This window comes from Crinia signifera, chromosome 5 (assembly GCF_055691185.1).
Source record: "Crinia signifera chromosome 5, ASM5569118v1, whole genome shotgun sequence".
Taxonomy (NCBI): domain Eukaryota; kingdom Metazoa; phylum Chordata; class Amphibia; order Anura; family Myobatrachidae; genus Crinia; species Crinia signifera.
In genome coordinates, this window is record NC_139221.1 from 197,460,044 (window position 1) to 197,475,062 (window position 15,019).

At 44.0% G+C, this 15,019-nt stretch overlaps 1 long non-coding RNA gene across 2 annotated transcripts in view; it reads left to right on the forward strand.

Annotated features, from left to right (window-relative positions):
• LOC146079626 (uncharacterized) overlaps nucleotides 1-15,019 on the forward strand; it is a 518,301-nt gene that overhangs the window by 464,175 nt on the left and 39,107 nt on the right. Inside the window, exon 4 of one of the 2 annotated variants that reach the window (XR_014474659.1) lies at nucleotides 12,077-12,146. The exons of the other annotated variant lie outside the window; for it this stretch is intronic. This is a non-coding gene — a long non-coding RNA (uncharacterized LOC146079626). The remainder of the gene's footprint in view (nucleotides 1-12,076; nucleotides 12,147-15,019) is intronic. 2 annotated transcript variants of the gene reach the window in all.

Below are 15,019 nucleotides of genomic sequence, written 5' to 3' on the forward strand. Positions count from 1 at the left end.
ACAAACACATCAAACACACAAAATACACACAAATATATTTTATTTGTGCATAAAACAAGGTTTCAAAACATGAAACAAAGTTCATGTACAAACTCAGGCACTGAATTTAAATGGATTTGATGCAATCGCACAAGACTGTGTATTAAAGTATGAGTGTATACTTATACGGCCCCCTTATTTCATTTATTATAATAACAGATAGAAAATTAAATTGAAGGGGTGTGCTACCACTGACAAAAAATATATATTCAAGGAAAACAAGAGAAAGAAAAAGATTTGTCATGGTGTGTCTCTCTTCAAGATGGGTGAGGGTAACAAAGTCCAGAGGAATGGAGGAGTGATGGAGTATGTGGCAAGATGATGATCATCATCATCATCTTGCCACACACTCCATCACTCCTCCATTCCTCTGGACTTTGTAACCCTCACCCATCTTGGAGAGACACTTGCTGCAATGCAATCTGATTGGAACAATATCTCCTGGTGACCCCAATTGCGGTAATTATAAAACCCACCCACCTACGCTGCATCGCCAATTGGTGACTAATACGTGGAGACTGTGTTTTTCATCCATCCAGAGTTTACTATACAAATTATTGGAGTATATGTGGATACTATTGGCGGCAAAAATAGGAACGGATCCTTGTCCATTACTCTTGAAGTGGTTTTACATGTTTTTTATATGTAATTAAATGTACTATTGTGAATGGTCATTGGTGTACCAGCGCTACTTTTTTCTTTTCTATATCTTTCTTATCGAGGGATTACTCACCTCTCTCCAGTAGCTGCTTCACACCTAACCAGCACCCGTTTTGGTTGCTCTGCAACACCTGTTTTCCATGTCCCCAGTAGTGCCAGTTACAGATGTCCCCAGTAGTGCTTTTAGCCCAAAAAAATGTTTCCACTTTTCTGGAATGTATGGTTTTCGGTTGTATGGTTTTCAGATTCTGCTAGCTATTTCTGTGACAGTCAGAGTTTCTTTGAAGGGACTTTAATCATTGTTACCAATCCAGGATGAATCGATTGTCATTCTTAAAATTGGTCTGGATAATTGAGCAACAGGGTAGCTAGAGGAGACTAGCTATAAACATTTATGGTGTTTTATATATATTTTTATACTGTACATACAATTTACACTTACAAGCTGTTTAGCAGAGAATTGTAGTGGTCCTTGATTGAAAATGTAGGATTAGGATAACTACTGTCCTCGTTAAGGAAAAGGATTGTTATAAACCTTTATGGCGTTAATATATACATATTATACATATACTGTAAGTTTCACTTATAAATCGTTTATCAGAGAACTATAATGGTCCTGAATGAAAATGTAGGTTTGGGAGAACTTCTGTCTTCATTAAAGAAACTTATTTCTCTTAATCCCATGTAAAACATCAGGAGATCTAAGTTGAGGTAAAAGATTTTAATGTTCCCCTGATGAAGTCTATCTAGACGAAACACGTTGGGACATTTTCATATTGCTGTAACACTGAAGAATAAAACTTTTATCTTGGAAGAATACTCTCATGTACTTGATTGAAATCTTGATGGAACATATGGACTATTGGGGATTATATATATATATATATATATATATATATATATAGCAAGGTTTTGGGGAATCCGGCACTCCTCCTTACAATCCACTGGCCTCGGTGCCTTCCATACAGCAATACAGCAAACAGTGTACCAAGGTACTCAGGCGGCACTCAAAGGGCTTTCAGACGGTCACAAAAAACTGCAGACTACACCGGCAGTTGGTGCTGACGTTTCGATAATTTAATATCGTTATCAAAGACCTTTATCTTTGATAACGATATTAAATTATCGAAACGTCAGCACCAACTGCCAGTGTAGTCTGCAGTTTTTTGTGACCGTCTGAAAGCCCTTTGAGTGCCGCCTGAGTACCTTGGTACACTGTTTGCTATATATATATATATATATATATATATATATATATATATATATATATATATATATATATTTATATATATATATATATATATACACGAAAAAAGAGTGAGAGAAAGCGCCTCCTAGTGTAATACGTTTTTTGTCAGTTAGATACCCTTCACCACATGTGAAGTCCACACCCCAACAAGTGAAGGCGTACCGTGATCAGTGGTATCCAACCACTGTAAAACAAGCCTGTATCCAATATCCCAGATGCAGCTGGTATCATCGGGTTTCCTCAGACTTCTGTATTGTCCACTTCGAGTACTCCCACGGAATCCCACATTTAGTTCATAAGGATAATTTTTTTAAAGAAGGAAAGCAAAAATGATGAGATGATAGTGTAATACAATCACATACTTTTATTACACATAAACGTAACAACTTAGTTGCCCTTACAATTTTAAAATATGATAAAAGCTTATCTGGTGTGTGCTATACCAGCACCCTTGAGGTCAGTCATTGTCCACCAAACGTCCCTCAACGCGTTTCGTCCTCCACAAAATTATTGCTGGACTTCTTCAGGAGTGTATTAAGACAAGCATACTAGTCCCCATATTTATATCCCTATTAATGGCCACTTAGTAACCTCATTAGTTACACCTGCAGCGCTCGCGGTGCATAACTTCCGGGCGCGGAAGTTGCATCAGCAATTAAAGCACTTTTAACCCTACATTGTTATATTCTTACAGTGTTATATTCACTTTGTAACTATATGAAAATACTCAAAAGAGCCACACTGCTGCTGGGTTAAATGCTTTCCAAGGGGTAAAGAGCAAGATTCTAGTCGTTTGGATAGTCCTAATGTGTCAATAAAAAATAACACCTAGATATTCTAGTGTATCCCTATAAAAAAATGGTATAATCCATGTTGCTCATTTAACCCTCTTGGTGAGAGAGTATCCAAGAGGTGTATCCACCTCGCCTCAATTTGTAGAAGTTTATTTCCTCTGATTTCTCCTCTAGCTACAGTAACTTAGGTACCTGATCTATTATTTTAGATGTGGGGCAGTTCTGGTTACAGAGATAAATGGGTGAAATCACAGGTACATAAACAGAAACTCCAAACAGAGCCAGTGTAGGCTGGAACACCTAGGATCAGGAACTTGCAGGGAAACAGCAAGCTTAGTATATCTCAGGGTACACAAGCTAGTCAGGAATAGCTCAGGGTCAGGGTTAGTCAGGAAAGACTGGATATGATCTCCTGCAATCAGGGCTGCCACTAGGAATTTTGGGGCCCGGGACTGATTTCCAGTCTGTGGCCCCCCTTCCCCCAGAGCTTTCAGTGTGCTCACTCCCCCCCCTTTCCCCGGAGATGTCAGTGCACTCACACACCCCCCTCCCTCCCCCCGGAGCTGTCAGTGCTCTGATGAGTTTGGCAAATCCAGGCCACACTGACCAACTCACCTATCCTTGGGGGAAACTCGGCTTGCTGTCTCCTTGCCTCTGGCTGGTGTCTGCACTCCTCTCTCTGGCAGCTGTAGGCACTGTGGGGTAGGAGCTTTTTACACTCCTGTGGGGTGCTGCGGCTGGTTGCTGGGTGTTACTGTGGTCACCCGGACACCACCAGGTACTGAGGCCGGGTGATGCTGCTGGGGAACTGCTGCTGCCACTCTGCCGGTCATGCAGCGCTGTAAGAAGGCGCTGCTGTCGGCAGCACTGGAGGCCGGGACCGGAGCTATCACTCTCCGTCTCCGACGTGGCTCACACACTCCTCTTGACTCGTCACACAGCGTGTGCTGATCCTCCTCCTCTCTTTCGCGGGGCAGGATGCCGAATGTCTCCTGTCCCTGCTCCTCTCTCTCCACGCTGCCTTCCCTTCCTCCCTCCGGCCTTCTTCGTCACTTCCCCTTTCTCCTCCACAAATCGGGCTCCTTGACCCACCCTCTGCTGGGATGCCCCGTTGTACAGGGGTATACATATGCTTCAGGACCTGCTGAATGAGGGTGGCACAGCACATGGAGCATACAGCAGAGGGTTGCTGTGGGAAAAATGAGCTGCCTGGGCCCCTCCAGAGGCCAGGGCCTGGGACAGCTCTACCCACAGCACCCCCCCCCCCCCCCCAAGTGGCCCTGCCTGCAATAGCTAGAAACAAGAATTATAACCAGCGCAAAGCTTAGGGCAGACTGGGTAATATAGGGAGCAATGTCCAATCAGAACAGCTAGAATGGACAAGCCCCCTTAATGAGGAAAGTCACTGCAGGTGAGCAGCCTGACACACAAGACAGGGTGCTAATTGTCTAATTATGTGACAGATGAACTGCACACAGAACAAATACAGGCTGCATTTACACAGACCCACTAGAGGTGGTTCGTAACAAATGTGAGCTACTGTAGATGAATTCAGGGAGATTGCTAGACTCGTCAGGGAAATTACTGTTATTTCAGGGAATCTCCTGTAGAATGTAGTAGCTTAGGCATATACAATATGCTTATGATTGGGATGCAGATATTTGGGATTCTGACAATGGCATTGTAAGTCATGTTGGGAACTGGTGCTGGTCTTCTAATCAGTGTCAGGATTCTGGCATTAGGGTATTAACTTCTGGCACTGAGTGCTATACAAGGGCTTCCCATCCTTTCCTTTAAGCAGAGACACTCAGAAATTAAACACATTTTATTACAGTTTAAAGCCAGGTAAAATGGGTGCTAGATACGGATGCCAATCCCGTGGCATTTTTTCAATCCCGGGATTCAGGACTAAAACATACTCAATACCAGGATCCCGGAATTGGTCTCCCTGATAAAAAAAGATCCTGCCTGCACATGTCACTGTAAAGGGCTACTAATCCCACCCCACCAATCCTACCCATTCCCCCATGCCCTGCACTATCACTTAAGACGGGGGTGACAGGCAGCAGCAGGACCATCTCCAGTGGGCGGCTGAGAGCAGCACAGTGGGCTGGTGGGGGAGGGAGAATTGGTTTGGGACAGTGTGCTGTCAGGCGTGGCTGCTATTGGGCTGAACAGCATGACGTGAAGTGCAGCCCAGCCAGCCCAGCCAGCGCCATACCGCTACAGCACACTGTTCCAAACAGCGGCATCACTGGCAGAGCCGGCCCCAGCCTAAATGATGCCCTAGGCAAGATTTTGGCTGGTGCCCCCTAGCACCACCACTAGTTCCGCCTCTGACCCTGCTCCCCTTCCACAGCAACATGAACCCTCATCATAGCAGTCATAATTTTGGTGCACCTACCCGCAATATTTAAATAGAAACAGTGCACACATTCGGTGCGCAGCCCATACAGGGGTGTGTTCTTGCTGGGAAGGGGCATGGCCACCCAATAGTACACCCAATTCAAATTATGCAACACAGTAGTGCAACTTTATTCACTATATATTATGCGATGGTGTCCCTTATTCACGTTACATCACACAGTAGTACCACTTTACCTTATGTACATTACTCCTCACATTATTCACATTATACCCTTAGAAAAAAATCCTGAGAAAATATTGTATTTTAAGCACCTCCATGGCCACACTGCAACCCAGCACAAAGCAGTGTGTGCTGGGCAGAGGTGAAGAGCTGCAGCTGCTGCTATCACTTAAGGGGAGGGGGCCCGGGGCCCCCACTGGGCCCTTCCATCAGACTTTGGCCTGGGTAATTTGTACCCCCTACCCCTTTCTATCGGCACCCCTGATAATACCACACAGTAATGCCCCTTACACATGACACACATTATTAATGTCCTTATAACCATAATGCCCATTACACATTATGCCAACCTTTATTAATGCCCTTCATACACATAATGACGCACATATGTTGCACATTATTAATGCCCTTATACACATGACACACATAATGCCCATTACACATATGTTGCACATTATTAATGCCCTTATACACATGACACACATAATGCCCATTACAAATATGTTGCACATTATTAATGCCCTTATACACGACACACATAATGCCTGTTAAACATATGTCGCACATTATTGATGCATTTATACTTGAACACACATAATGCCCCTTACACATATGCCGAACACTATTGCACAACCAACCCACCCGTAGACAGCACCCGCACAGCCGCTAACACTGTGACCGCTGCCTCTGCTTGGATACAGATGTTTCCTCATACATCTTGCCTCAATAGGCCATGCAGCTCCTGGCCAGTTCTGCTAACGTTGGGTGCCTTTTTTGCTGAAAATTCATCTTATTTGCACACAAGGAGCTTCCGATGATTAAAATGATATGTGGCATGACTATATTCTGTGAGCGACTGTGGCTGCACCTGCATACAGAAATATATGTTACAGTGATTTCCATGAATACACTATTTCATATGCAGATACAGCCTCACTCACACACAGAATATAGGCATGCTGCATATCATTTTAATCAGCAGAAGCTGCTGGTGCCCCTAGGCACTCCAAATGCCCTAGGCAACTGCCTAGTTTGCCTATGCCTAAGGCCAGCTCTGACCACTATGGCTCAGTACTAGCAGTCAGGCAGCGTCTAAGCCATATACTAAGGTGCTCGGCACTGCCCGGATTTAAAAAAACAGGGGATTTTGTATGGGGGTATACTAATCCCGGATCCCGGGATTGGAAGCTTCAATCCCGTGATTCAAATCCCGGTGATTTTAGTGTACGGTCAGTATACTGATGTCGAAGTCCTGACTGTTCTCGAGGGGTCCACAACCCCCATAGAGGGAGAATAAAACCTGGGCAAGCGCAGCAGAGGCCAGGTCTGGATTTCAATGTTGCTGTACTGACCATCGATCAGTTATACAACACCTGCTGAAATGCATGCAGGAAGTGAACAAGTCACAGAATGTATGTAATTCATGAGTGTCCTGGTTGAAACTAATATTGTGGTTTTCCCATTATCTACATATTACACACATACACGCACATACTGAATGTAGTATAAGCAAAAGTATGGTTGCCCTTCCAGGACTTAGTAATGTTAGTAATAAAGATAATAAAGAAAACACATACATTCTAACATCAAACTTAATTATACCAGTAACCAGATTTAAAAACCACATGATAACAGAATTCCGAGATCTTTTTTACATATTGCAAATACATGGGTAAGCCCCCAAGACATTTGTCAAGGATTCTCTAGTATTGGGAGTCCCTATATCTAAGTGCGGGATGTGGCATCCCTAAAATCAGTATAAGAAGGAGAGGTAGTCTTTACCTAGAAGGGCGCCCACGATTTTGATCGTGGGCATCGTTAGTAAAAAAAAATCGTGTCGGTCGCATCGTATGCGGCCAAAAAATCGCATGCGATGCGACCGACGCGATGCCCGCGATTTCCCATAGGGAACAATGTTAAATGTCCCAATTGACCCGATTTTCATGTTCAATGTCTCAATTGACCTGATTTCCATAGGAAACCATGTTAAATGGGCCACAGAGGCCAAATAGGCACCCTGAAGTGTGAAATGGCCCCCACAATTGTTAACGCCACCCCACGATCAACGTGAACCCGAAGCGTGGCGAGCGGCAGCGGTACGCGTCCTACAACCTTTTCATACCCCCACTATCCACGTCGGCGTGGAGTTGAGAATAGAAAGTGTGGCGAGCGCAGCGAGCCACCGAGCCCGAAGCGTGGCGAGCGCACGCGGACAGCTGTGAAGCCCACGAGGGGACGCGTATACCTGTGAAGGTGTCCGCGTCCGCTCGCCACGCTTCGGGCTCGGTGGCTCGCTGCGCTCGCCACACTTTCTATTCTCAACTCCACGCCGACGTGGATAGTGTGGGTATGAAAAGGTCGTAGGACGCGTACCGCCTCGCGGGCTCGCTGCGCTCGCCACGCTTCAGTTCAGGTTGACGTTGATCGTGGGGTGGCGTTAACAATTGTGGGGGCCATTTCACACTTCAGGGTGCCTATTTGGCCTCTGTGGGCCATTTAACATTGTTTCCTATGGAAAAATCGGGTCAATTGAGACATTGAACAGGAAAATCGGGTCAATTGGGACATTTAACATTGTTCCCTATGGGGAATTGCGGGCATCGCGTTGGTCGCATCGCATGCGATTTTTTAGTGCATGCGATGCCCGCGATGGCCGCGATGGGCGCCGCCACCCCACTAAGAGTACCTAGATAGATAGACCATTACACAACCAGGTGACCCCCAACCCCCACCCACCTTGATGCGTTAGCCCGCCAAGGTATAATAAGGCTGAAATTTAAAAAGTATTACCCCAAAAATGGCAACTGTTTTGCTCCAACTCAGGCCTCCTGGCATGCCAGGGATTGGGTAACCAGTAACCCCACCCCCCTCTTGGCACAGTTCCTACCAAAAACAGTGACTAAAGCACACAATGTGCCTTAAGAAGCCTGCTTACTAAATACAAGCCCACACTCGTAACACTAAATACAGCCCACACTCATAACACTAAATACAAGCTTACACTCATAACAAAACAATACATAATTTAATATTCCTATAGTAAGTTGAATAAAACAAGCCTCAGTTCATAGTTACCTACCCTCCTGCATTCTGCAGGAGACTCCCTGAAATAGCAGCAATTTCCCTATCTCCCTCATTAGTCTAGCAATCTCCCTCATGTCACCTAGCCCACATTACATTGTTACATTTTTTGGAAAAAAGGGAATGAGAGACAGATACATTTACATTGAATCATCAGCGCCATTTCCCAGCACTTTAGCAAGTATAGTAGCTCTTTGGGGCTCATCAACATTTGGATATAAGTAATTTAAAAAGATTCCTCTCAGATGTAGCAGTACACACCCACGCTTCTGGGTGCCACGTTCACAATCTCTTTTCACAATATCTCCATATACGGAAAAATACACACCCTTTGGGAAGAGCATGACACACCCCATTGATGGAGCTTTGTGCAAAATTCTACTACCGACTATAATCTCCTTGAAACTAGTTTTCAAAAGTAGGCAAATATTCCTCAGTTAATGTAATTTATATATTTCAATCTAGCCAATTTTCAGCTATCTTAACTGGAATTTAGTTTAAAAATAAGACACATAACATAGAAATGGAGCTGAAAAAATATATTCAAACTCAGCAGGGAACATTTTCTTATTTAATTTCTACTAGGTACAGTTGCTCAGTACAAACCAATGAACCTTACAAAAAGGTTCAGTGATGTAAAATTCCAGTATATCATGTCTTGAAATGGCAAAGAATCTATTTTTATTCTATCTGCTAAGACAGCAGATTGTACAACTTTATGATATTGGACAGAAGATTAAACATAGCCCTTATGCAGAAATATAGCAGCAATCCAGCAGTGATAAAACAGCTCCCATTAAAAAAGGAAACAGACATAGACAGTTTTATATTACACTTTTATGGTAAGCAACAGAGTAGTGCCTCACTAAAAGTGTGATACAAAGAGGAGTATTTTTGCTGTGTTATATAAAAAACAATCTAGCCCAAAGGGGATGCAGTTACGATCCCGGCGGTCGGGATCCCGGCGTTCAGAATCCCGACGCCGGAATCCCGACCGCCGAAATGCCAACACTTTCTCCCTCCTGGGGTGTCCACGACACCCCTGGAGGGAGAATAAATTAGTGTGCCGAGCGTAGCGAGGCACCGGGCCCGCTGCGTGGCGAGCGCAGCGAGCCCGCAAGGGGGGGCGATCCACGTCCCCCCCTTGTCGGCATTTCGGCTGTCGGGATTCCGGCGTCGGGATTCTGAACGCCGGGATCCCGACCGCCGGGATTCAATACTGAATCCGCCCAAAGGTAGCTACTGTATAATAAATAAATAAGTGAAGTGCGCAAATAACAGCATTTGGTAGGAGGGTAGTCAATCCTCTATCAAATCAAGAAAGAATAAATAAAGTATACCAGAGCTGGCTGTAAAAGGTTTCCTCAGTTGGGGTCCTGCAATTATGATGTTACTAATGCCTCAAGGTGCTTTGATCCAACCTTTGTTGTGCTTTTAGGAACAGAGCTGTAGTCCCAGGAAGTTGCACAGTGAGTTGTTCTAAAGTGGAGCCACGGTATAGGAAGATGGTATAGTAATCAAAATCCCAATATATCTTTAAGGGATTTGTCCCAATAGTAGTGAATCTCAAATGTCCCTGTGGTCAAATAGAAGCTCAACATGTTTCTCTGGTTCAATTAGGGTTCCAGATTCATCAGGAGCAAGAGTAACAATGGTTTGAAGGGGGCTCGTGCGCCCTGTTCCGATGGAGCTCCCCGTTGGTCCCCACACATTAACGTCAGTCCCCATCGGTCGCCGCCAACCCTCCGCACCCCCCCTAAACCTGCCTGTCTCCCTGAAGCATAGATGGGCAGGGCTCCGCCACCCAGCCGCCAAGTGACTGGGACGCGCATGTGTATGAGACGCTTGTGCGTCCCAGTCTAATGGAGTCCCTCTCAGCTATTGCTCGCCAGCGGGGACATTCGGATAGGGGCTCCATCTGTATATACACCCTATTTTAATTAGGTAAGAGGTTATTCTGTGCCTGTATAAGGTAAATGTATGATGTAAGGAAACCATCGTCCAAATGATATAAACCTTATATTGAGGCAATCCTACATGTCACTTTAATATTTATCATATAATATGTTATAGAATATGCATTATTATAAACCAATCACACAATACAATGTTTTATTAGGAAAAATGAATGGAAAGATGAAATCGTATTTATCATTGGTCACACAGGTCACATGACTAGAAATCTAGAGATTTTTCATTGAACAGGCATGGTTGTCTAGAGTGAACACACACCCACCACCAGACTCACCCACCCACATGTATCATCTTTCTCCCTATCCCTTACATATGTCTGCTATCACTACGGCTCACTTGTGTGATTACTATGCAATGTTTCCCCATCACCAGCAGTGTCCGTTCACGTGGCATATTCAGGCATACCCGGTATAATGGGATATATCGTTTTTGGATCTACTATATGATCTTGTGATGCTATATCTATTATATATCCAGCCACATGATCTATAACTCCCAGAACTACAGGGAATGGTGGGAAATGTAGTTTCTACAGATATCGATATAACTAATCACAATATTATTCTGGTACATAATTATCACTGTTACAATATTCAGAGAACATGTGGGTGCCGGGGGTCTGCGGGGCTATAGTTACCGCACTTACCCGCTGCTGCCCTGCTGTCACGGTCCCGTCTCTCCCGGCGCCGACTCCTGCAACTATAATGAAAATGGACACTTAGAAAATGGCTGCCCCCATACTGCAGACAGTTTTCTGTCTGCAGTATGGGGCAGCCATTTTCTAAGAGTCCGGGAGAGACGGGACCGTGACCGCAGATGCGGCCAGTCAGGTACGCCGAGGGGAGGGGGGGGGGGGAAGTGGGCGCGGTGGGAGCCGAAAAATCTGCGGCGGGGGGAGAAATTTAGGTAGTTACGCCGCTGCTCCTCCCCCACTCCCATACCTGCTGATGTATAGCTGTCAGAGTCCCAAGTCTGGAAGAGGCGCCCTGTCCTCTACTCCTCCCCAGTGCTGGAGTGGAGATGTCACTGCTGCCACTTCAGCTGGTGCTAGGATTTGGAACAGCAGCCTGTCCCCCCACCCCCCCACCCCCCCGCGCACAATTCGTGGAATGCCCTCTCCCCCATGCACGATTTGCGGACCCTTCTTCCCGGCATTCTGGGAGGGAAGGGGGCAGGAAGGGGGCTGGAGCAGGGGAAGGCCCAGCATTTATTTGCTGGGCCTTGCCCTGAGAATGCAGGTGTGTTGATGTCTGCTTGGGTGGGTGGCTGATGTCACATGACCGTCCCAAATAGACTTTTATGTGCAAACGGGGAAATAAATGATTTGGGAAGCAGCAGATGGCGCTTACCTGTTGGACTATATACCATCATGAATTCCGGACTGCTCTTACTCTCAAGGTTGTTCAGAGACTTGATTTATGCTGTATCTTTGACTATTTTGAACCTTGACTCATACAAATCATACCTCTAGTTTGGTTAAAAGGCTCACTGAACACAATATTTGCCAATTCTTCATAGTTTTTCTTTGTTGGTTTTCCAATGTATGATCTTGCAGATGTTCTTTTCAGTTATTGGATGAATGTCCATGCTGGTGTCTTGATTCAGGTGTGAAGGGGTTGGTGCGGTGATGTGCCTGCTGCTCTGCAGATGTAGCTAAACCTCTTACCTGATGCCACACCCTCTCACCTTCAGGTTATGATGAACCACGGTCCTGGTAACTAGCCTGCTCCCAGACATGATGACCTAGGAGGAAGCAGAGGAGGTGAGTACTGTTTATCCTTAGCACAGACTGATGCGCCCTCCGTTCCACGATGTTTCTACAAAACAGAGTTTCAGGCCTATGTGAAGGGAATCCTCTGCACTCTTGGCCTCAGATCCTGAATGAACACCTATCAGAATTTGCGCACCTTAGGCAGTGCCAGATTAAGCCTTCGTGGGGCCCGGGGCACTTTAGACAGGGAGGCCCCCTTGCACTTGTCATTACTGGCCACAAACTGCATGGGGGAATATTACACTTTCAAAACACAGTAAAGGCAGTATAAATTTGGTCAATGGGTAACTTCAGGGGATATATATATATATATATATATATATATATATATATATATATACACACACATACATACATACATACATACATACCACATGAAAAGCCTGTGTTTGTCCCTCTGCACCTTACTCTGTAGGAGACCTCACAGTCCCAGTGCTGCCTCTGATTAAAAACCCTATATTTGTTACCTGTCCCGAATATGCATAAATACTGTTGCCGTTCTTTTTTAATGGGTACACCACTGGGTTGGAGCTGAAATGACCATGCTATAATCATTGTTCACTTCTAAAGAATTGATGTTGATAGTGATGATATATACTGCACGAACAAATTATACCGACAGTGGAAATGGACTCTGTGTCTCAATTGTACCTCACTCCAATCGAGCCCTCATCTTTAGTGATGTAATAAGTGGACTGCAACAGATGTAGTTGTGGCCACTGTGAAGTGTTGCTCTGGGCAAGGGGGCACCCTGAATCCAGGGTGTTTTTTGAATAATCCTCTACCCATTTACCTGACCACAAGGTCCCCACTTTTTTGGAAGCTCCTCAGCCACGCATCTCCAAATGTGTATACAAAATACGGTGAGGTAGAAGGTAGGCTCCAACACCAGCCACTCCCTCAGCCGATTTATAAGACCTTCAATTGCTGTGTTTCCCTGGGATTTCCTCTACAAATTGTGACTAAAGAGTGTGTGGACATTGCAGGTCACAACAACCCTGATTGTGGACAATCTTAACCACGTGAGATCTGGATGACTAATCCTCCACCTTTCATATATACATACCAGTGTTTTATGCATGTCATTTTATTGTGAATGTTCTTTATTCGATTTGCACTTTTTATTACATTTGTATTTTTTAAACGCATTGATTCACCCATCATTAATTCCCAGCGCTGCTTTCTGTAGTTTTGATCTCACATGTAAAAACTATGCCATTGCTAGCTCCATAGATGTGGCTCCCATGAAGTCCTGGTTCAAACCCAGTAGACATTTGGTTAACCCGAGTCTGGCCTGCTACAGGACGTACTGTACTTTGACCGTACTATATACTCACTCACTTATCCCCATAGCCCTTATTTAAATAGTGTAGTAAGATGCATGTAAAGCAGTGCTTATTAAAGTACAGTGCATGCATTTTTCGCAGAGAAATTACTATTTAACATGCTGTATAGTACAGTATGGTACTGTAAAGTAGTTCTTGTTCTATAGTGCATTTTAATGGAGATTTTACGCAAGTGCAATGCTGATTCTTTCGCTATAGTAATAGTAGTGAATTAGACATTTCATGCATGCAGAGTGGTGAATTTAAAAAGTGACATTTGGTGGATGATTGCTGGTATTGCACTCACCGGTAATGCCATATGCCATGCTTAATGCGCCATTGTGCACCCAGGCATGCTGTTTGCATGTTAGCAGGAAAAAGCTATAGACAGGCAAGGAGAATGGGGCTCAATCTGTAGTAATGCACATTTTTCTCTGCAGAAGTGCATGTGTTCTTTTACATCCTTACCATGATGCACATGCATTGAAAAAAGATTATGTGGAATAGTGGGGGAAGGGTGTTTGCATGATCCCGCTTGCTGTTTAAGTGAATGGAAGCTTGCTTTTGAATGCACACAGTGATGCAAATATGCGCAGCAAGCAAAATTGAATTTACATTGTAGTCTTGCTACAGTAAACTGCTATGCGTAGCAGAGATGTATTGGGACACATCGGTAAACCTTTCCTGGTACCACTGACTCCATACACTTACCGAATACATTGTTAGTTTTCATTTGCATCTGCACATTAGATGTCACTTTCTCTGGAACATAACTTTGCAAGATAATACTATGAAAGCAGCTGCCCGCAATCATATCACATAAAACTTTAACCCTTCTTGCAGCATATTGGTTTTATTTTCAGACTATAGGCTCCAGTCAACTGTGTACACACCTCAATATTTATCTGTCCAATCTGTCTGGTGGGAACAAAAATCTGGTAATATACAGAACAAGAGCATATCACAAATACAGACAGTGGTCAATCAGACAAATTGGATAAATCCCTTCGATATTACAAATTTATCTCAACAATATTTTTTGTCCATTTTCCAGCATTTGGGAGCAAATTATTGATTGTCCTTTGCTCCCATACATTTCCAGATTTTTGGTCTCACCAGACAGATTGGGCAGATCTTTAGGTGTGTACTAGGCTTGAACTGCAATTTTCCAGCTTGAAGTCGAAAACTTGTGGGCAATCTGCATTTTCTTGTAGCGTTCTCATTTTATTCCAACAGAAAAAAACTATAACACATTATCTTGCTCTGATATAAATATAAGAATACATTATCCATATTGTAATCTAGCTGTAGTCCTCAGTGGATCAGTGCATTCAAACACACACACTTAAAGAACTCAATATTCTAGAATATAGACCAGCATTAATATTCCAATTATCACACCAGTATGGTGGAATAAAACAATGACTATATGTCTATGAAAATGTAATATGTAGATGAAGAATATTAAATTAAAAACTAACTACATTTTCAGCATACATAAATATGAAAATAGAATTCAAAATAATAAATATAGCCCTT